The sequence below is a fragment of the Nyctereutes procyonoides genome, unplaced genomic scaffold (genome assembly GCF_905146905.1).
Source record: "Nyctereutes procyonoides isolate TBG_1078 unplaced genomic scaffold, NYPRO_anot_genome, whole genome shotgun sequence".
NCBI classification, from domain to species: Eukaryota; Metazoa; Chordata; class Mammalia; order Carnivora; family Canidae; genus Nyctereutes; species Nyctereutes procyonoides.
Window position 1 is genome coordinate 27,692,049 of NW_026575131.1, and position 24,546 is coordinate 27,716,594.

Genomic DNA, 24,546 nt, shown 5'->3' on the forward strand with positions numbered 1-24,546 from the left:
GAGATTGTCCTTTTATGAAGGGATGTTCCCAAGCAAAGAGGTAAGTGTATATGACTCAACTTAGACCAACCAGATTATTTTTCTGGATTTTGGACCTTGAATGACATGATCAAAGGATGAAATGAAGGGCTGAATTGAATCATGCCTATAGCAACACATGAACTGAATTATGAATTAAAGCTATTCCATAATTTTTACTATATATGTAGCTCGAACTGCCCAATTTCCTGTATTTTTAAAGCCCAGTTACTGAGTGTTCCCCTTCTTTATGTGAACTTTCCTATGTCCTTCCAATAAATGTTTTCACTTTTGTTACTCAAAGGCAGGTCCTGTAACTTGCAACTTCAAGAACTCAGTGATACAGAGTCTGCCTCCAGGCCTGCCCATTCTCGTACCCTCCTAAAGAAGTAGGGCTCTGCAAGTGAGTTTTCCATATGTATCTGTTGACTTCTTTAATCTCCCCTAAAGGCTCACCCTTAAATTCTCTTGAAAGTCTCCTATTGCTTTTAAGTCTCAGACTCTCTTAAGCATTCCAGAACTCTTCTTCAAAGGATTTATTAAGACCTTGTAGGATAGGAGAGAGTAACATTTGATAATGATAGAGAAAAATCACAAAATCCTTCTTCTGCTTTCATCTGTTAGTTCTTCAATAAATATCTGTTGAGGAACTGCTATGCCCTGTCCTAGATGCTAGAAATACAAAAATGACTAGGGCAGAGTCTTGTTCCTTAGACAGCCTGGAGTCTACTAGAGAAGATAAGGCCCACAGAAATAACAATAAAGCCACAGAGACTGTGATAAGAGCTATAATTGAGGTACAGATCAAGTGCTCTAGGAGCACAAAGGAGGGAAGATTAATTCAGACTGGAAGGATTGGGGAAGATTTCAGGGGGAGGAGATGAAATTTCAAGCTAACTAATCCTCCTGTAGGTGCCCAGTGGCCAATTATCTCCATGAAATGGAGTTTGCAAAATTAAGCCTGACCTGTAAAAGTTAGTTTATTTTCTCCTAGCATGGCATATTACAGTTTCCAAGGTTTATGTCTTCTTGGGCAATGTACTAAATTGCTTAGGATGGGAGTGAGAAAAAAAGGATGTTAAACCTTGCTGTTCTGTGCCTAATATGTCTGGAGTCTAGTGTTTGCATCTTTTTAGTCAGTGGGACTAAATGACAATGATCATGGCCTAGATTGGGGCCATTGTTTCTTAGCAGGCTTTAAATACCAGCTCCAATGAACTGCTTGGGCTTATTTTCTTTAAATGGAGACCTGCAACTTGTTTTCATCTACCTTGAAAAAGATACTCATTTCATATTTTTTATGTCCACATCTTCCTTTTTTTCTGCCCACATAGTGAAGCCAACTTTCTTCTTCATTTTAGCAGAGAAAGAGTACTCAGAATTAATCTAGGATGGACATTCAGTCTAACAGAACACGTTTGAAAAACTTATTACTGTTCGTGGCCATACTTGTAGGGATTTTGTGTGAAATGCTCCTTTCGTGCTGGTAACCTCTAAGATGTGAGGGAGCAGTGTTATTTGGAACACAAAATGTTGTGTACCTAGGTGACAACGAATTCATCTATCCAGCCAGAGAGAATATAATTGAGAGAGGAAAAGCCACTTATTTTTTTAAAGTTCCTTTTTTTTAAGAGAGTGGTTTAATTTGATCAAACAAGTAGTACAATAACCCCTCTCCCTGCCTACAAAACTCACATTCTGGACAGTATTTACATTAGTATTCTATCAGGCAAGAGAAAAGAGAAAGAACGGAAGGTCACTGCTTCTTATTGACCTGGGGAGAAAGACCTTGGAAATCCTTGTTTTATTGAAATCTGTTATGTGTACACATTAGCGAGGAACCTGGGAGGGTTAAAATTCCCAGAAGTTCCTTGGGAATGACATAACATTCCTATAGAAATAGGCAGAAAAAGTAAAGAAGTCTTCATTAGGAAGACTAATGCTGCCCTTATTTTTCCAACATCAGTGCCCTGAATTTTCTGCTTAATTCAGTGACCCTCAGAATGTCCTAAAGATCCTTGTCATAGACTAAAAAAGGGTGAACATGGAAGAGGCAGAGGATCTTCAGACCTATGACCCTTCAATTGTTCCCAGTGCTCATTGGGAAAAAAGGCTACTTTTAAAGTTTATCTCACAGGGCATGGGAGATTGCTTGGCCCACTCCTAATGAGTGAATTTGGATTTGCTATTATGGGTTGGATTATGTTCTCCAAAAATATATATGTTGAAGACCTAACCACCAGTACCTCAGAATATGACCTTCTGTGGAAACTAGTTAAGATGAGGTCAGCCTAGATTAGGTTGGGCCCCTAATCCAATATGACTGGTGTCCTCATAAGAAGATGGCCATATGAAAACAGAAATATACAGGAAGAACACTGCAGGATGAGGGATGCAGAGGCTGGAGTGAGGCAGCTGCAAGTCAAGGAATGCCAAAGACTGCCATCAACCACTGGAAACTAGGAAGAGTCAAGGAATGATTCCCCTGCAGTTTTTAGAGGGAGCATGGTGCTGTTAACACTTGGATCTCAGATATCTAGACTTTAGAACTGTAAGATAATAAATTTCTGTTGTTTGAATACATTCAGTTTGTGGGATTTTGTTACAGCAGCTCTGGAAAACTAATACATTTGCTTATAACTCTCTTATCCCATGCTTTGTTGACACTTGTGACACAGATGTGCAGATTCATGGAGCACTGTACACCTGCCTCCTCCTCCTTACCATTAGGCTCAGGGATCCCTAGAACTATGAGCATCTCCTAAGTTAACCATATGCTTTCCTACCTCCATGAATGTGTTTCCTTTCTGGCACAGCCAGGCCTCAGAATTCCTTGCCTACTCATCATTCAAAGTCAGCTTTGACTCCCCTCTAAAGCAAGTGTGAACTAGTGGGAGAATAACCTTGTCCTCCCAAGTGGTGTCTTTGTACCAGCCTCTACTTGCCGTTAAGCTAGTTCACTGCATGTCTAATTTCTCTCTGTATTATAACTTTAAAAGTGGTGACTGTTTTATTTTTATTTTTTTTGTATCTCTGAAAGGCTTGCTTCTCAAATTATAGTCCTTAAACTAGGAGCATCAGATCACAGAATCTCAGTCCCCATCCCAGGCCTCCTGAATCAGAATCTTCACTGTAACAAACTCCAATGAGATTATATGCATGGTAAAATTTGAGAAACATTCCCTAGAGGACCTTGGGATACCAGCTACTATTAACTGAATGTATGCTTACCTTCTGCTATGTTGCTGAGAATTTTTACTTAAATCATTCCAAATTAGTCATCTGAACAATTCTATTAACAATTCTAAGAGGTAGGTATTATTACTCTCCATTATATACATGAGAAAATTGGAGAGAAGGTGGAATGGAAATTGTGAGGAGACCTCCTACCTCTCCTCCCAGTTGAACACCACTCCTGTGACTTGACCTTCCTTGTGGTTTTTCAGGCAGCAATCCTAACTGCCCTGGGAGTTGCAATTTCTGGGGAAACATCTGAACATCTGTCATAGAGACAGGCAGGCCTCTTTTTGCTATTTCGACACTAGTTGATGAACTCATGTCTCTCCAGACACTATATCAAAAAAGGGTTCCATGGAAACACTAAATTTGGGAAATGCTACAAATTACACAGCCCTCTTGAATATTAATAGAGCAGAGTCACCATTAAAGGCTTTATTACCTGACCTCAGTAAATATACCTACTTAACTGTTTAACTCAGTTTTCCCAAAAGTTTATTTGGCTTCAGATTGAGGTTGTGTAACAGCCATTAACATTCTGTGAAACACACTTTGGTTTAAAATGAGATGTTAATGACAAAGGGAGATCAAGAGGGAGACTCCATGGATTTTTTTTTTTTTTAATTCAGAGATAGAGAGGGAGGGATGGTTGGGAGAGAGAATATTTCTCTCCTGCTGTTATCTTTCAAGTGGATTTTTTTTTTCCTCAAAATCAAAATCAGATATTAAGCATGTAGGAAGGAAGCTAGGGACCAGCAAGAGCTTCTGAACCACTGGGAAGGGTGGTTCATTTCTCTATATATTATTTAATATCATAAAGTCTTCCCTAGAATCTCTTCCAGGCTGTAACTCAAGACAAAGACCTTTGATAAAATTAAGTGGGATGTTAACTCTTGGGAAGATAGAGTGCCACATTAAATCATATTAACCTTTAAAAAATGGACACTGAGGTCGTGAGCTTCACACATGGGGGGCGCAATACTGCAAAGTAGCAGGATACAGCCAAGCAAAGGAGATTAATTACACATCAGGAGGTTGCTGGGGAGAGGGAGCAGGAAGGATTATGCACTTGGCTATTAGGGGAAATTTCTTTTTCAAGGATGAAGGACTGCATTAGGAGCCTTTTTGCTTTGGCTGGGCTCTTGATAGTTCTGAGGGTAGATTTATTTGGATTTTTGGTGCTGATGGAGAGCAGTTCTCTATCCATAGTGCTGCTCAGAACTCTGGCAAGCAATGCCACCATTCCCTGGAGTTTTTAATCAAGGTCAGGCATCCTTTTAATGCAAATATAGGGCAGCAGTTGATTGCTGCCTGTGTGCTTACAATGGAAATGGTAGGATGGGGTTTTCCAGATTTTTTCATTCCAGAAAGAAAAAGGATTTGAGATCAGTTGTTTGGAAGCAGAAATACCTTCCGGAAGCTCCTTTTTGTAAGGACATGGACGCAATAATAAATGAACGCCAGCAAACAGGAAGTGCTACATGAGTTTTCCAGGAAAGCCCAAACTTTTGTTTTTTCCCCCATAGTGCTCTGTGATCTCCTTTCCCCAAATTCTTTGCTGCTTCTATTCTGTCTGGCTTTACTCCAGCTGTCCCCTATTTCTGGAATTCCTTAGCCCCCATTTCTGCCTATTGAAGTCACCCATTTTTTCAAGGTCCTGTCAAACTTGTCTTTTTTTGAGAAGGATTTCCTGATTTTCCCTGGAGAAACAAATGCTGCTCTTCGGTGGCCTTTATTGGCCTTTCTTATATTTATCACATTTTGATTTCTATCATCATGGTGCCCATGGTTATCTCTGAGGTTCACACTTTGAAGATGGAAACGGATTCTCAATCATGCTTACCCCCACACTGTGTAGAGCACATAGCTGAATGGTGCCTCAACACAGCAAGATTGCAACTAGGGGTAGGTGACATCTATCATTCAGCATTCTGATCTGGATGATTGGATGGTGTTCCCCTTACTTCCAGGCGTGTTCTTTCCTCTTTGTTTCCCGATCTGCGCTAGACCAGGGTTTCCCAGTTGTCAGCCCCTCTCTTTTTTTTTTTTTAACTCAAATGTTTTATTTTATTTTATTTTATTTTACTTTTTTATTTATTTATGATAGTCACAGAGAGAGAAAGAGAGAGAGGCAGAGACACAGGCAGAGGGAGAAGCAGGCTCCATGCACCGGGAGCCCGACGTGGGATTCGATCCCGGGTCTCCAAGATCGCGCCCCGGGCCAAAGGCAGGCGCCAAACCGCTGCGCCACCCAGGGATCCCTGTCAGCCCCTCTCTTATCACTATCACAAGTTATGCCACATCTATGAACCACTCATGCTTCTATTTATTCAATATTTTTCTTTATATTGATTCCCTTGTTTCTTATAATAATTCACTTAAGAAGCAGTCCATTTACCTCTAATTGTAAACCTAGTATCAACTTGCCCTCAATAGAAGATAACCACAAGTATGAATACGATGAGAATAAAACCTTATTAAATTCATTCATTAAAAATTCATTCATTCAGCAAATACTTATGGAACATCTATTATGTACCAGGCATTGAACTAGATGCTGGGGATATGGCAATGAATGAGAAGGACATGGTCCAGTTCTCTTTGGGCTTATGTTCTCTTAGGGAAAACAGAAAATGAAGGATAAACAATAAATATATAAATGCTATAAAGCAAATGAAGCAGGGCAAAGAGATGGAGAGGAATTAGGGTAGTATTTAGATGAAGAGGTCAGGGAGAGGTTCATTGAGGAGATGATGTTTGAGCAGATACTAGGAAGGGCAAATTGTGCAACCATATGGAAGCAGAACTTACGGGGTCCTGAGAATGGAGGAGAGTGTGGCTGGAGAGGACCAAGGGATGGGAAGGGTACTAGTACATGAAATCATAGAAAAAGAGCATGATGAGCCTCTGACAAAAGCAATGACTCTGAATCATATTCTGAAAGAAATGGCACGTCTGGAACATGCTATTATACTCTGGGAAATAACGTCATTGGTTAAGTGAAGATTTGAGGAAATACTCCTTCGGAATTCTAATTAGAATATCCTACTTGGTTCACGACCAAACCCTGGAGTCAAGCAGTGCTGTCTCCAAGAGAAGTTTAGCATTCTGTGGGACCTAAAGGGTCGAATGCCCACCACAATGTTTGGTTCACTCAACTCTGAACTTCTTTGGGACAGTTCCTAGCACATAGTAAAATGCCTTAATCTTTTGTGGAATGAAGGAAATGTATATTGCTTTGATTTCCAGATTGTGTATCTTTGTTTGGGCCTGGCTAATCCTGTGCCCCTGATCCTGGTATTCACTCCCACCCTGCCATAGCAGGCAAGAAAGAACTACCAGCAGTAAAGGTGCCTGCTCTTGCATTCTCCTTTCAAAGCATTGGTTCTTAATTGGGACTGTCCACTAGAACCCGCAAAGGAGCAATATATTGACATGGCCTGAGCTTCACCTGCAGGGATTAGGTCTTAATTATTCTGGGTTAAGGCTCAATTATCTGTGGTTTCAAAAGTTCCAGTGATTCTAATGTGCACCAGGCTGAGAATCACTGCTTTAAGGGAAGCATTTTCACATTCATTGTTCTAGAAGGAAAAACCAAGAGTTTCAGGTCTCTGGGATTGCATGAAAACTAGTATTTTGATGTGATGTAGATACATGGGTTAGAAATATACTGGAATTGAGATTCTCTGTGCCAGGCATAGTGTATTAAACAAGACAGTATGGAAAGTGCTATGAAACAAACAAGGATGCTGTCATAGTAAGTGACTGCTGAGGAGGTGTATGTGTGTAGGTAGATAGGGGGGGTGGTTGGCATGAATGGGGCAGTGAGGGAGGGCAACCTCATCATAGAGGTCAGGCTCTCTCTAAAAGAGGTTATTTGAACTGAAATGTGAAAGCAAAGCAGAATCAGCCAAGCAAAAACCTAGAAAAAGTTTTCAGATCAGAGGGAATGGCAAGTGCAAAGCCCCAAGGTAGTAGTGTATTGGAGGAATTGTGAGCCAGAGAAGAATGGTGAGAAATGAGTTCAGAGCTGTTAATCTGATTAATTCCTTATTTATTTCCTCAGCAAATTCTGTCATTTTTTTTTCTTTATAAAAATTAACCTTCTTCTTAAAGTCTCCATAGTCCTATAACTACTCTCCAGATGTGTTCTGCAGAGCTGAAATGTCCTTCATCCTTTCTGGTTTACCATACCATAGTCCACATTCTCTATGTCCTTCAAGGTCCTATTCAATTGCCACCACCTTCCAAAAGCCCTCCATGATCATTCTTGATGGAACCAATCTCTCTCCTCTCTAAGCCACCACAGCCCATTACCTTCACCTTTTTAATGAATGGTAGTTCTTTGTCTTATGTATCTTTCTCAGCCTATCTTCTTTACCCTACTACCTGCTCCATGCTAGAATCTAACCCCAGTTCTGATTTATCTGATAGTTCCTTGCTTTTTGCTCATGGCTAGCCCTGCATTATGCAGGGCTCAAACAATGTCTATGGAAGAGTTACTTATGTGCATTCAATTCCTTTCAACAAGAATAACAGCAATCCAAAAAACCTAAGCACACACACAGTAATTAAAGCAACTAACAAAACTGCATTGGCTCTCTGCCTCTGAGTATATTGTTGACTTGCAGACAATAGTTTCTGATCATTCACCTTTGAAAGAACATATTGCAATTCAAGCGAAAAATGTCAAAGCAGGTAGTTTTGGGAAAGCCAACTCATTTGTTGACTAAAAATGATCCAAATAGCGAGAAATGAAGACCATCAGAGAATGGAATGCCATCATTTTAACCTACTTAACCAGATACTTGCAAGTAATATAGAGAGAATAGAAGGTAGAAAGATGAGAAAAAGAGAATAAATAAAAAGTAACGCGGATTCACTCGCCATGGTCAGTGGTGTGTGACAATTGTACCATCTGTGGCCAGCCTAACTGCTACACCTGTGGATTCTTCCAAAAAGATTACCTTTTTTTGGGCAGAGACCCTATTATTTGATACTATTTGATTGCCAAAACCAATCTTATTTAATCCTACTGCTGCCCTGAAGAATGGTCAGCATCATCCCATTTTTACAAATGCTGAAACTGACCTGCTGTTCTGGAGGCACCATGGCCTTGTGCATGAGATATGAGCTTTGGTGCTCATAGCCTGGACTCTGTTTCCAGCTTCACCTACTTGCTATGTGATCCTGAGCAATATCTAATGATAATACTAATAATAATTTCTTCTTCATAGAGTTGGGAGCATGGGCCAGGTCCACATATGTAAAACACTATAAGGACACTAACACATATACAGTCAGCATTCAGTACATATTAATTCATTAGGTAACTTTCCCAAGGCTGGCAGGTGGTAAGGCAATGATTTGAATTTAAGTGTGTGTAAGGGAAAACACTAAGCAGTAATGGTCTTAGGCTAATGGAGTTAGCAATGCCCTTGGAAGTGGGAGAAATCACCCTAGTTTTGCTCCCATATCACTTAAGTATAACTATTAAATGGTCAGATCATTTCCTTAGTACCCTGTCTTTCTTTCTTGTCCAAGTTAGAGCCCTTTGTACTTGCTTTGGTAGCACATACACTAAAATTGGAAGGATACTGAGAAGATTAACATGACCCCTGTGTAAGGATGACATACAAGTTAGAACCCCTTGTTAAATAAGCATGGCTGCAAACACTATTAAAGCCCTCCATGAACAAGGCTGTGTGTGCAAGGTGAAGTGTGACCATTCCTTCCTCTGGATATTTGAAATCAAGAAATCAAAGATTTCAAGGTTTGGCAGGGGAATCATAGACATGTATAGTGTATTACAGACGAGTTCAAACTTGCCAAGCAAAGGATGAAGGTATTTCTTCTGCTAAGCTTCCATTAACCTACACTCTCCTGCTCCATGTATCTCCTACAGAGAAGAGGGATGACTGAAAGGGACAGAATATGAATGATTCTGGGAATTCCCTCTAATCTGGCACTTTGATTTTGACATAATGTATGCCGGGTGGTTCACAAATCTCCCAAGATTCTGAAAGACCTGGGATCCCTGCTGTACTTGTGAAATCCAAGGAAGTAGAAGTTGTTTTTGTGATGTTTGTACCTCACCCTATGAAATCATTCCTTTCAGTGCATGTACTTATTGTCACATTTGCCACATTGCCATATTTATTTACCTCCCTATTTGTCTTCCTTTCTATGTTATGAGTGCTCAAGGGCATGGAATATATCCAGCATATGGTAATAATTAGAACCTCCAGCTCAGAAGTCAGGAATACCCAACTGCGGTCCTGATATGGCCATAACCTCTCCTTTCTGACTTTATTCAGACAGACTTTGTTCCTACAATCTCTACGTTTTGGGCACTTTTCACCTAGTTCAGGTTGGTATCCCAAACTGCAAAATGTATTGTGACTGGGCATATTTCCATTGAGAATTCAAAGCTCTATCGATGGGGGGACATGCTTCTGTAAGGAGTAAAGAAGTTCTGCTGTAATTGATTAAAATTAAGTTTAGGAAGGTTCTAGGTTATTTGTAGCATTTTTTATCATAAAGAAAAAAGGGTATATTATATCCTTGATTTCTATATGAGGAGAATCAGTTCTGATATTCCTTTTATGCATTTCCAGCACAAATTCACTTAATGTAGGATTTTCGCTGCTTCTTTTTTTTTTTAAATATTTTATTTATTTATTTATTCATGAGAGACACAGAGAAAGAGAGACGCAGAGACACAGGCAGAGGGAAAAGCAGGCTCCATGCAGGGAGCCCGATGTGGGACTCGATCCTGGGACTCCAGAATCATGGCCTGGGCTGAAGGCAGGCACCTAACTGCTGAGCCACCCAGGGATCACCTCGCTGCTTCTTAAAATATCTCTTCCTCTATGATCTTTTATTGAGTTGTAATTCATGTGCCAACCACCTTATAAAGCACTTGAAAGCATATTACCTCATTTAACCATCATAGTGATTCTCCAAATGAATGTTAGTATCTCCCCATTATAACAAAAAGGAAACTGGGACTTTGAGGTAAGACTGGTTCTAAAGTTGTCTATCTGTGCTTATCCCCCCTATGCCATAGTGTCCTCATGTTTGTTAGAGGTCTCAGTTTATGGAGACGAGCTCATCCAGTTCTCTGTTCAGTTTCTAAGACATCTCAGAGTAGAGATCTCAGAATGCTACTTCAGCATTTAGTTTATACACTTGTAGGTAGATCACTCTGAGACCCTCAGGTATTTTCCCTTTGAGTCAGAATGTTAACTTCCCTGAACAAACAGGTCTTGCTTTTATAAACAGATTTTGCAAGGAAGGCTAAATGACATCTCATATACAATACTACTCAAAGGTTTCATGAATATATATTATATTGTGAAGTAAAAAAAAGAATATTTGAATACATTAATGATTCTAATGAAAACATGAACCACACATAAAACAAGAGAAAAGTTGCTCTTAACACTTGGAAAGGCAAATGCATACCAAACTTATATTAAAAAAAAGAAAAAAATTGAGAGAAGATAAATAGAATTAAATTAGATGCAGACTAATCATCTGCTCTGACACATTAAACTGCAAAACGGAGCACTAGAAGGTAGTTGTAGAAGGAAGTCAGGCCATGGTCTTTGACATTTCTAAAATACATGTAGCCAGAAAAAAGACTATCCAGTAAAAAGACTATCCAGTGTTTGTTGTCTAAGATGAGCAAAGACCGGGAAAGAGCTTCTTTGACATGGTGTGTTCTCTTCTAACCCAAACCAAGACAACGGTATGAGTTAGTTCAATCTTCTGGGTGTTTTCCTGTATACCTAATGATCACTCAAATTTCATGTCTTTAAACAGCAAATCTAACTTCAGAAATTTTTGTTGAAGAAATAATTATTTTTAAAAAGCTATCACAGCTATACATAAAGGATGTTGATTGCAGCATTGTTTATACTAGTACAATTAATTGTTGGACTAACTGTTGTTTGGAACTCAAATACTTGTTCATAGGGGGCTAGTTAAATCTGTATAAAGCGGGGCCCTATGGTCATGCTGATGTAAAAAAAAATAATTTAAATGTCCACAATGCATTAAGCTTAAGATGTTAGAAAACTTTTCAGGTTAACCTTTTTATGTGTGTAAAAATAAAGTAATATCAATATAATATACATATACATACATATTCATACACACAAAATTTGTAAGGTGAAAACACACGTGATATGTCTTTTCATCTGTGTACTTTTCTGGATTACCCAAATTCTCCACAGCACGTTTCTGTTGGTTTGATAATAAAAGCAGAAGTCATTACAAAAAAAAAAATCTCTAAGATGTTGATCATTCACAGTACATATTGTCATGTATTCACTTTCCTTATTCCTTCCTCCAGGCCCGAAGTATACAGATATGCCTCAATTCCTATTAACGGGCAACTCAGGGAAAAGAACCCAACTAAATTATAATTTTTCTATTTAAGAAAAGACTATTTTCATTATTTATGAAGATGACTAAGACACGGAAAAGAAGAGAAAAGAAGGTGATGATATTGATGTCAGTCTTCCAGATAATAATTATAACTATCCCATTTAGTATGGGGCAACACCTAGGGCCTTCAAAGCTGTCTCTGAAATTATCTAATTAAGCAAAGTGAGGCTGACAATGATAAAAGTGGAAGATTTAATCTGAGAAGCATGAGGGGGGCCTCTGGATACTGATGAGAGGAAATCAACAGAGGGGTAGTAAAGGGAGGGGCCAAATGAGAACTTCAGTGCAAGGAAATATTGTAATAAGCTCATAGAAGTTTTGAAGGCTGAAATCAAAAATCACAAATCAAAAAGAGAAGGAAAAGAATGATAAAATTAGTAGAACTGGGGAATGCCTGGGTGGCTCAATGGTTGAGCGTTTGCCTTCAGCTCAGGGTGCGATCCCGGGATCCTGAGATCGAGTCCACATCAGGCTCCCCACAGGGAGCCTGCTTCTCCCTCTGCCTATGTCTCTGCCTGTGATCTCAGCATTACTGATGATATGTATCTCTGTAACATAGGGAAAACATTAAACATACATCATAGATGCACATTCTTGAGGGAAGCCATAGAAGATGGCCAGCCCTTGCCCTGTGATCAAATGTAAATGCTCTGAGAAAACAATCACATCAGAGGATATCAAAAGAGCAAGTCTCAGGCATCCTCAAAGCAGAAGGTTATTCATCAGAAACTCAGGGAAAATGCTTTAAAAAAAATTAAAAAGCTTATTTGGAACCTGGTTGGTCCAATTCTCGTGAACACTGGCTTACTTCCTCACCTAATTACTGCCTCCAAATAGCCTCATTCTAGGATATATATTAATTATTCCAACTTAGTAAGATGTGTGAGCTGTTCCTTCGAAGTTCCTTCCAGGTTAGAAAGAGGGGAAGTGGTATTTACAATAGGCCTTGATAAGGGGAGGGAAATCCAGAAGTGGAGGGGGCAGGAACCAAGGCTATTTACATGCTGGAAAGTTGAAAGCCAAAGTAGGTACACTTCAGCAGGTATAAGATGTCGAAATTTTTAGAGTTGTTCGATTTTCCATGACTTTCTATGACTTATTGTGTCTCCTTCAGCAGGTTTAAGGGTGTACAGTGATGCCTGCCCATCCTGTAAATAGGCATCTCAATATCTTTCTTTCTTTTTTTTTTTTTTCAAAACATTTAGACCTGCTGTTAAAATACAGCTGCCAGTTGCCAAGTTTAGTGAGCTTCCTGGCCCAAAATTCACATATGTCAGAAGGCAGATGAGAAAAAGTGCAATGCAGTAAACATATCTGTGACTTTGATTTCATCTGCATATAAATTGCTTTATTGTGTTTATTTGGTTGTTGTTGCTTGACTAATCAAAAAGCATCACATTCCTAGCTCTCTGCTTGCAACAGTGCTCACTGGATTTCTGATATCTGACTTGAAACAGTAGTGGTGAGCATGGTGAGAGTGGGGCCTGGTCAATTTGCATCATTGCAGTGGACACCAAGCACATTAGGAGCATGTTTAGGAGTTAAGTATAAATGGATTCATTTTCATAAGATGCCCTATGGGGCATTCAAAGTTCCTTACTAGTCATAATCATAGTCTATTTTATCTGTCTTTTCCTCCCTCTCTCCCTGCCCCCTTCTCTCCTGCTTCCCCTCCTTCTCTCCTTGCTTTATTTACTCATTCCACTTACACACACAACCACTAAAGGTCTTTGATGCTGTGGATCCCTGGGGAGTAAAGAGTTCACTTTACTTTGCCACTTGTATTACACTGGGTCTGCCTCTCTCCCATCTATCCATTGGGAGCTGACTCTGAAGTGTAAATTAATTTTGTCATTTGTTTAGACAAAAATGACACTAGAAAATAAAAATCACAAAGCACATTTACAAGAAGTAGAAATTAAAATGACTTCTGTATGCTGTACAGCTTTATATGATCTGATGTGTCATGTCTTTGTCTTCCCAGGTGATTAGAAGTTGACCACAGGGCAGCCCTGGTGGCACAGCGGTTTGGCGCCGCCTGCAGCCTGGGGTGTGATCCTGGAGACCGGGGATCGCCCCTGCATGGAGCCTGCTTCTCCCTCTCCCTCTGCCTGTGTCTCTGCCTCTCTGTCTATGAATAAATAAATAAAATCTTAAAAAAAAAAAAAAAAAGAAGTTGGCCACAAACCAAATGAGGGTGTACAGGAGAATTGGTTGCTTTCAAAACCTATGTTTTAGTTTCCTAGGGCTGCGATAACAAATTACCATTAACTGGGTGTCTTAAAACAACTGAAATTTACTCTGTCACAATTCTGAAGGCCAGAAATTAGAAATCAAGGGATCAGCAGGATTGGTTCCTTCTAGAGGCTCTGAGGGAGAATCCATTCTATCCCTCTCCCCTAGCTTCTGGTGGCTGCCAGAAATTTTTAGCATTCCTTGGCTTGTAGAGGCACCATTCCAATCTCTGCTTCTATCTTCAGATGACCTTTCCTTGTGTCTCTGTGTGTTCTCTTTTCCTGTATCTTATAAGGACACTCACATTGGATTTAGGGCCCACTCTAAATCCAGAATGATCTCATCTCAAGACATTTAAATATATCAGCAAAGACCATATTTCCAGTTAAGGGCATTTTCACAGGTACTGGGGGGTAGGACTTAGACATATTCAACTTACTACATTTGTCCTTGCTTTCTTCTCTATATTACCAATGTTGAATATAAACAAAACAAAACCAAAAGTCCTATAACATATATACAGAATATAGAAGGATACAATGTTTAGTCTTCTTTGTAAGCAAATATTGGAAACATCCTAAGTGTCCATCAATAGGAGACTTGGCTAAATAAATCTGGTTCATCTACCCCATGGAATAACATGCAGCTACTAAAAAGAACAAAGTAGGACCTACATGAATTGAGATAGAAATATATCCAAAACATGCTGCAAAGACAATTAAGCAGATTACAGAACAAAATACATGTCATTAACCACTTAAAAAAACAAAACAAAACAAACTATGAACAACAAACTCACACAATTCTCCTTTTGGGGAATTTCTCTGTTTTGATGTCAGTTATGCGATTCTAAGAAGGGGACTGCCAATCATTCTCTTAATCCTCCTTTTCTGCCATAAAAAATATCCTGATCTAGACAATTATAGTGTCCTATTCTGCTAACCATGGTGATGGGAGGGAGACTGGGGTGAAAATCAAGCTAGCTAGTCAGAAGTCTTCTAAAGATTTTTAAAATTTGGATTTTGAGGAGAAAAAAATCTCTTGTCTATTAGGCTCTGATTAATTTTTTTTAAAGATTTGATTTATTTATGAGAGAGAGAGAGAGAGAGAGAGAGAGAGAGAGAGAGATACAGACAGAGGGAGAAGCAGGCTCCATGCAGGGAGCCTGCCATGGGACTCAATCCGGAGTCTCCAGGATCACACCCTGGGCTGAAGATGGTGCTAAACTACTGGGCCACCAGGGCTGCCCTCTGATTAATTTTCTATGGCTGCCAGAACAAATTACCACAAGCTTAGTGGCCTAATAGAATACAAAGTTATTATCATTCTTTGGTGAGAAATATGACACAAGTCTCAAGGTGTCAGCAGGGTTGTGTTCCCTTCTGGAGCCGGTACAGGAGAATCCATGTCCTTGCCTCATTCATCTATAGCTTGTTCTACAGGCTGTCTGCTTCCTTGGCTCATGGTCCCACTTCTCCATCTTCAAATCCAGCAACAACACTTCAAATCTTTCTTGCATTACATCTCTCCAACCTTGCTACCATTGTTATATCCCCTTCTCTGACTAATTCTGTTGCCTACATCTTTCACCCTTAAGGATCCTTGTGATTCCTTTGGGTCTACCCAGATAATCCATATATATATGGATAACATCCATAGTTTAAGGATGATTAAACATTTTAGTTTATTAACAATTCTAATTCCATCTGCAATCTTAATTCTCCTTTGTCATGCCAGGCAACATATTTGTAGGTTTAGGGGATGACAATGACATTGAGGGTTGGGCATTATTCTGTTCCAAGTTTCAAGTAAATCCAGGTCTGCAGATAGCTATCCTCTCTAATATATGGAGAAAGCCCGCGAAAGAGGGAAAACTGAGGCACTGCCAAGAGATAGAGAAATAAGAGAAATTGAAACTACCTGTTGGAGCTTCTGGATCTGGCCATTCCTGAAGTCAATGTACCTCACTTCAGTATGATTGTGTAAGTAAAGAGATTCCTCCCATTTGTTTAGAACATTTTTTAACTGGAGCACCTGGGTGGCTCAGTGCTTGAGTGTCTGCCTTCGGCTCAGGTTGTGATCCTGGGGTCCTGGGATTGAGTCCCACATTAGGCTCCCCACAGGGAGCTTGCTTCTCCCTATGTCTCTACCTCTCTGTGTCTCTCATGAGTAAATAAAATCTTAAAAAAAATAAAACATTTTTGAACTGCGCTTCTCTCATTTACAATTTAAAGAGTCCAAATTACTTGTGTGTATGTATATACATCTCATATATGTTTATACACTTCTAGAAAAATCTAGAATCATGGGTAATAGAGTTGGAGTGGCTTGTATGAGGTAGCTTTCATTTTTTATTTAATTGTATTTTGTGACTATTGTACAATGGCATATATTACTTATGTGATTTTAAAAGTGAAGAAAACATAAGAGACTGTTAAATTAAAGGTAAGTTCATCCAGGGCTCCAAGGTCTAGCTTAAGTAGCAGGAACCTCATATGTTTGTCTTTCATTTGCTGCTTTTAAATAGTACATGAGTCCATTGGAGAGCCCATAATTACAAGTTACTTCTTAGGCCCTGATAATATACTTTATCCTTTAAGAAAGCTATTTAGATGGGACTGCAGATGATAAAAGGCCTACGCTCAAAGAGACAAAGAACTTGCTGGCTCATCTTTGCAGACCCGACATGTCCCTGTCTGGGTCTGCATGGTAGGCCTTGAAAGCACAAGTTTGTCCTAGTTCTCTTTATTGCTTCCTCAGACTATAAATACATGCATTATGGGAATCAAAGTTAAAAGAAAAGGAGCAGAAACAAATGCCTGCATTTCCCTTAGCAAAACAAAGAGACAAAAGCAGCCTTAACTCCAACTGCATTAAAAAAAGGGAACAGAACAGTTTGTTAACATGTTATAATTAAGAACTCTGAAGAATTCTCCTATTGGACTTGGCACAGTGGGATGCAGTATGTTGGATCTGAATTCCCTTGTTTTCTCTTGTGACAAGGCCTCATGGATAGACAATCCACCAACATACATGGGGCAGTTTGATGTTACTTCCCTAAAAGTGACAGTGTGAGTGCCCCAGCCAGGGAGCAGAGGCATCAGGATTCAAATATGGGCCTTTCTGGTGCCTGGATCCATGATTCTCAATACCCAAAGCGCATAAGAATCATTCAGGAACTTTATTAACCACCCAGATTCTCAGATTTCTCCCTCCCTTCTCTCCTCCACAAAGTTTAGAATTTGGAGATCTAGGGCTAGGCCCAATAACAGACATTCCAACAGGCATCATGCATAATCAGGTGCAGGACAAATACACACATATTCACTCTCTCTCTGTCTCTATCATGCCTCCTGCCCTTTAACTTGATAAAAGTTATCTCAGATTCTGAGAAGCAGAGGTGCAGGATTACATATTTCTTTTTTTTAATAGTTTTTTTTTAAGATTTTATTTATTTATTCATGAGAGACAGAGAGAGAGGGAGGAAGAGACACAGGCAGAGGGAGAAGCAGGCTCCATGCAGGCAGCTGACGTGGGACTCGATCCCGGGTCTCCAGGATCAGGCCCTGGGCTGAAGGTGGCGCTAAACCGCTGAGCCAAGGGGGCTGCCCAGATTACATATTTCTGACTGGCACTCTATTCTAATATCCCAGAGCATAAGGGACTGAGACTGGGAGGTATTTCAGGGAGTCGCCATTACTGATCAGAAGTTTAAAAAACAAACAAGGAACCTCACACTTGATTACAAAGAAAGTCAACAAAACTTACACTCATCTATAGAGAAGTAATCAATTTTTAAGATGTTAAATTCCCCAGGCTGTAGGCAATTATTCAAATTTCAAGGAAAGAATCAAACTTTATTGATCAAACCTTTCTAGATGCACATCAAGAAATTGCAGTGGGAGGCATAGTTTCAAAACCTTCTGTTTTCTACTGAAATATCCTTATCCTCACAACATAGCTCATTCACATTTCTGCTTTGTTTAGTTGTAGGCCTGGCAATTACTACTAATTAATACTACCACCTCCTTTCAAGCAGATGTTGAAAACAACAGTCAAATATCTAGTCTATGGCTGAACTGGACTGGACTCATTATTAAGTACTAAATAACTAAAAGCAGGGCATAATTTTTACTCATTCATTGTTCATTCAAGAGAGTCTGTTGAAATTAAAGAATGGAAAGAATCAGAATGCAGCCAAAGGTGAGGTGGGTTAAGATGTAGACCCTGCCTCAGTTAACTTTCCTACCTCCAGCACATCGGAGTCACTTTACCCAGCTCTGTCCCCCCAATCCCATAGCATTGATCTATTTACTATATAATTTACCTATTTACTATAGTTGTTTATGTCAATCACTTCGTCTTTGAATGGGAGCTCCAGGAAGCTGAGAACTTTGTCAGCTTTGTGCATAGAATAATGCCTGGAACATATTAATGCTCACATTCGAGGGAAGGAAGAAAGGCGGACTTTATAGTGGGAAAGAACAGAAATAAAAGATGCACAGACAATGTAGTAGCCACCAGCCACATGTGGCTATTGGGAATTTGAAAAGTGGCTAGTCTGAACTGATAGGAGGTTTTGATGACTTAAGACAAAAAAAGAATGTAAAAGATTTCATTAGCAATTTTCTATGTTGAGTGTGTGTTGAAATGGGGATCACTGGCCACACTTCTCTACTTAGTGGGGAAAAAGCAGTGTTCATCAAAGGACATTCAGGACATGCTGCATGCAAGTGACAAATGTTTCCTTTTTAGGCACACTGCTGAGAAGTAGGAATTGCAAACTTAGGAGGAAGCATGTCTCCTCCATCAGCCACCGTAGGTCATTCCTACTGTCTACTCAGGGTATTGGGGCTCATGTCCCCTCAACAATTCTTCTCACTGATTTGCTCTAAAAGGCTAAAATTAGGAAGAGGGAAAAGGAGGGAGGAAAGAAACCAGGGTCCAAGTTTGAAGACAGTAATACGTGCAAGAATAATCTCTGCGCTGTGAAAATGTCCAAGAAGTATGACAAGTAAGTCTAGAACAACAGACAGAGGTACATTTATTAATGGGAAGAGGTTTCAGCTCAGGAATGAAATCTTTGGGGACATGCAAATATAAACATCGATAAAAAGGTCTACAAAAGAAGGTCCTTCACAAGACATTAATGTCATCGATTGAACTCATCTCGCTATCTGAATGTTGTTCATTGAAACTTAGAGCCAGTTGGAATTGAGTAGTTTGCTTAAAGACACAGCTATTGATAACCAATAAATCTTTCAAGGGGTGAGGAGAGATTAAAATGTTTATCATGCATCTAAACCACATTCCAATGTAAGCATGCTATTGTAGAAATGGCCTTCACTATATGGATTAACTTTTTAAATACATATAAAGTATTTAATGTAGACAACTTTCAAGATACAAATAGCAGGTGTTCAAATAACCTCCACATTCAAATGACTGGTCCTAATCTTTATTCAGCCCTCAATCTTGCTCTAAAAAGCTACCAGTCATTCCTTCCCCAATGGACCCACTGTCATGGAGAGAATAGGGTCATGTCTGATGCAAGCTTCTCCCATAACACATTTTCTCTTCCCTCCAATGTTGTGTAGAAGTGTGGAAACTGGAAAAAATAGTTAGTGTTCTGGAGCCAGGTATAGTTGTTGAATCCTCATTTCAAAATTTACTAGTTCTGTATCCTGAAGCAAGGTATTAGGTTGGACCACATGGAATTGCCGACATTTTTGCGGTTTGACTGGTGAAAATGGCAATTTCATATGGTTCAGTCTGACATCTAAAATTCTGAGCTTCTGGCAGCCTGGGTGGCTCAGCGATTTAAGCGCCCAGGGCGTGATCCTGGAGACTGGGATCGAGTCCCACGTTGGGCTCCCTGCATGGAGCCTACTTCTCCCTCTGCCTGTGTCTCTGCCTCCCTCCCTCTCTCTCTCTGTGTCATCATGAATAAATAAATAAAATCTTAAAAAAATAAAATAAAATTCTGAGCTTCGGTTTTCTTTCTTAAAAGTGAGACTAATACTGCCTTTAATTGTGAAAATTGCAGGTATGTAAAGCTCTTGGCACAGTCCTTGAACAGAGTGGGAGCTCAGTAAATGGGAACTGTTATCATCAATCACTTAGAGTATGATCCACATAGTCTTTCTTTCTCCTTCCTTCACAGTTGATTTACTGTCTTTTATTCACATACAATCACTTTAATAACTTCATTTTTCTCTCTTTCACCTCTTTCTTAACTATCTCAGAAATCTCTCTACACTGCCTTGCTCTCTTTCCATCCCTTCCCCCACACCATGTCCACATGGGCTACAAAAGAACCTCATCACAAATAGTGAATGTAAAAGTATTGGTGGATGTAGATGTCAGTGATAAGACAGTCAAACATTCAGAAATACTATTTATTTAGAAATACTATTAGATGTCATAATGAACATTTGTTTAATCTATACAATATGATCCTTCAAAGTTTCCAAAGCAGCTTTTACAATGTCCATAGAAGTCCCTCCTACCCTCTCTTAAATTGATAATTAAAAACTCCTTTTCTTCAAGCATGGATTTCCAGACACATTTTAAATATTATATTCAGTTTTGTAGCAACCTCTTTTAATTAATTATCTGGCATCTGTGATGTTCACTGTAAACAAATAATTTTAGCAGTACAGGAGCTTTAGTAGGTTAGTCTTGGAACCTAACACTCTTTATACTGCAAGAGGAAAATGATGACTTAGAAATGAACTTTGGAAAAGCGATTTATTTGTAAATTTGGAGGAAGTCAGATTGTTAAAATCCTGTAAGAACAAAAGAGGAAGGTAGAGGTGACAGGACTAAAGAAACAATGATGTCTCATTTGCTTTATTTTGTGAATTACAAATCGTAAATTAAAGCAAGTTGGTGCTTAGTATCTCTTTACAGAAAGCTATTTTGGTGCTTAGAAAGTTTTTGGAATGTTTTTTGCAAGATCTCCATAAAATAACGGTAGTTTCTCTCTATTCTTAGTTGACAAGGGCTCTTCATTTTATAACCTTCTCAAAAGCATGAATATACATGGCCAAAACACATGCATTCATATGAGATTTTAAAAGTTACCAAACCATTATTTTGTAAAATTTTTCATTTTAAAAGTGAACTAAAATAACTCATTGAAAGATCACCCTGTTACACATATTGTCGACTTAATGGAAATTTGGGAATATGCATTTTATGTAGGATTATTTTGAGAAAAAAATCCATTGGATACACAAATTAATATGGAATATTGTCTAGGAAATGGAACCTGCAATCTACACTATTGCTGGGTATGGCTGAAAGTAATAATCTATTTATATAAATTAATCAAAGTATCATTGACAGTGTTTTCAGACTTATCACCTAATTTCAGTCACTGATTGAAATGTTAAGTAAATAATCCAGGTGGTATGCACATATAGTAAGAACCTCATTGAAATTTTGAGAGAGACCACCTTATATAATGCCTTATATTTCCTAATAGAAATTACTGCTTGTAGTTTCTATTACTTGATATAGATTCCAAGGGACAGGTTGTACATTTAATTTTTTCTTTGCTTACAAAAGAACATGTAATATCAATGGTGACTAAAGCATTTTACACCCTCAGCATTATTCCATTTGGACTTTACACAACAATTCTTTGTATTATTACCTTTTCTTCTTCACTGTGCTGTGAACTCCTTGAGGACAATGACTTTATCTTTTTCATCTTGGTGGTCCTCAGTGTGCTGAGACATTTATTTCAATTAGGTTGGTATATTGGAAACAGAGACTCACTTAAACTACATCAAGAAAAAGAGTATTTTTGGAAGGACATGTGTGGACAGATCTAGAAGTAAAAATGACAGAGGCAATTCTGGGGATCAATGGCTCACTTCCTATTCCCCTCTTGGGACATGATTCCACACAGCTCTCTATTTCTCTCCGATATTCTCCTTCTTCTAACTGGCTTCCTTTCTGACTCAGAATTCTTTTCCTTACAATTTTGGATCTTAGAGCTCTTCATAGCCTCTCTAGCTATGACTTCACTTCATCTGTGATCTTCTGCAACTCCCTCCCTTTTTCCAGCTTCTTAGTGCAAATTCTCCAAATAGGGAATCTGATTGGTCTACCAGTGTCCTTTACAACAGGTCATTCAATAATTTGTTTTTTTTAAAAAACAACCAAACAACTACTGCAACTAATAAGTATCTCAGTTTTACATGTCCAATATAGAACAATTGATGCATGTCCCACCAACCCTCTACCATTATCATCTCAGTCCTTGGGCGCCAAACCTTGACTCCTTCTTTGCTTTACCTTCTACCCATATATCCTTCCCATCAGCCATTTCAATGACCACACCTTTAAAAATACCTTAAATCTTTCCAGTTTTCTCCTTCTCAACTGATAAAACTCTAATTTAAGCCACCATCATCTTTTGCTTACATTAACCAATAGTCATTTAACTGTTCTTCTTTTTCCACTGAAAAATATATTTTTCACACAGCAGCCAAAATAATTCCTGGAATATACAAGGATGTCCATTCTCACCTCTTTTATTCAACATAGTACTGAAAGTCCTAGACAGCAATCAGATAAGGAAACAAAATAAAAGACATCCAAATTGGTAAGGAAGAAGTCAAACTTTCACTATTTGCAGATGACATGATGCTATATACAGAAAATGCTAAAGACTACACCAAAAAACTACTAGAGCTGACAAATGAATTCAGTAAGGTCACAGGATACAAGATCAATATACAGAAATCTGTTGCATTTCTACACACTAATAATGAAATAGCAGAAAGAGAAATTAAGACAAAAATCCCATTTACAACTGCAGGAAAAAAAAATAAGATATCTAGGAATAAACTTAACCAAAGAGGTGAAAGACCTGTACTCTGAAAATGATAGAGCACTAATGAAAGAAACTGAGGATGACTCATACAAATGGAAAGATATTCCATTCTCACAGATTGGAAGAATAAATATTGTTAAAATGTCCATACTGCCTAAAACAATCTTCAGATTTAATGCAATCTCTATCAAAATAACAACAACATTTTTTCACTGAACTCGAACAAGTAATCCTAGAATTTGTATGGAACCACAAAAGACCCCAAGTAGCCAAAGCAATTTTTAAAAAATGGGCAAAACTGGAGGTATCACAATCCAAGATTTCAAGATACACTACAAGGCTATATTAATCAAAACAGTATGGTACTACCACAAAGATAGACACATAGACCAATGACAGAATAGAGAGTCCAGAAGTAAATCCACAATTATATGGTCAATTAATCTTTGACAAAGGAGGCAAGGATATGCAATGGGAAAAAGACAGTCTCTTCAACAAATGATGTTGGGAAAACAGGATGGCAACATGCAAAAGAATGAGACTGGATCACTTTCTTAGACCATACACAACATAAACTCAAAATGGATTAAAGACCTAAATATGAAACCTGAAATCATAAAATTTCTAGAAGAGAGCACACTTAGTAACTTCCCTGACATTTGCTGTAGACACATTTTTCTAGATATGTCTCCTGAGGCAAGGACAAAAAAAGCAAAATAAACTATAGGGATTACATCAAAATAAAAAGCTTCTATACAGTGAGGGGAAAAAAATCAACAAAACTAAAAGGCAACCTACTGAATAGGAGAAGAAATTTGCAAGTGACATGGATATGTCACTTTATTGGATGATAAAGGATTAGTATCCAAAATACATAAAGAACTTATATAACTAAACACCCCAAGAACAAATAATCCAATTAAAAATGGGCAGAAGATTTCTCCAAAGGAGACATCCTTTGGATGTCCAGATGGCCAACACACACATGAAAAGATGCTATACATCATTCATCATCAGGGAAATGCAAACTAAAAGCACAATGAGATATCATCTCACACCTGTCAGAATGGCTAAAATAAAAAAAAAAAAAACATGAGAAACAACAAGTGTTAGTGAGGATGTGGAGAAAAAGGAACCCTTGTGCTGTGTTGGTGGAAATGCCAACTGGTGCAGCCATTATGGAAAAAAGTATGGAGGCTCCTCAAAAAGTTAAAAATATAACTACCATATAGTTCAGTAATTCCACTACTGGGTATTTACCTAAAGAACATGAAAACACTAATTCAAAAAGATATATGGACCCTTATATTTAGTGTAGCATTATTTATAATATCCAAATTGTGGAAGCAGCTCAAATGTCCATTAATAAATGAATGGGAAAGAAGATGTGGTACATATATAAAATGGAATATTAGCCATAAAAAGAATGAAACCTTGTCCTTTGGAACATGGATGGATCTAGATGGTATAATGCTAAGTGAAATAAGTCAGGGAAAGACAAATACCATATACTTTCACTCATATATGGAATTTAAGAAACAAATGGACAATGAGAAAAAAGAGACAAACCAAGAAACAGACTCTTAACTATAGAGAATAAATTGCTCAGAGGGGAGGTAGGGAATGGATGAAATAGGTGAAGGAGATTAAGAGTACACTTATCATGATGAGCACCGGGTAATGTATAGAATTATTGAATCACTATATTGTGCCCCTGAAACTAATGTAACACTGTGTGTTAACTATACTAGAAT

The 24,546-nt window shown here is 38.5% G+C and overlaps 1 protein-coding gene and 1 pseudogene across 2 annotated transcripts in view; one reads left to right on the forward strand and one right to left on the reverse strand.

Moving 5' to 3' along the window:
* SYNPR (synaptoporin) overlaps positions 1 to 24,546 on the reverse strand; it is a 295,671-nt gene that overhangs the window by 71,135 nt on the left and 199,990 nt on the right. The window lies entirely within an intron of this gene.
* On the forward strand, positions 8,812 to 8,910 carry LOC129522651 (U6 spliceosomal RNA; annotated as a pseudogene).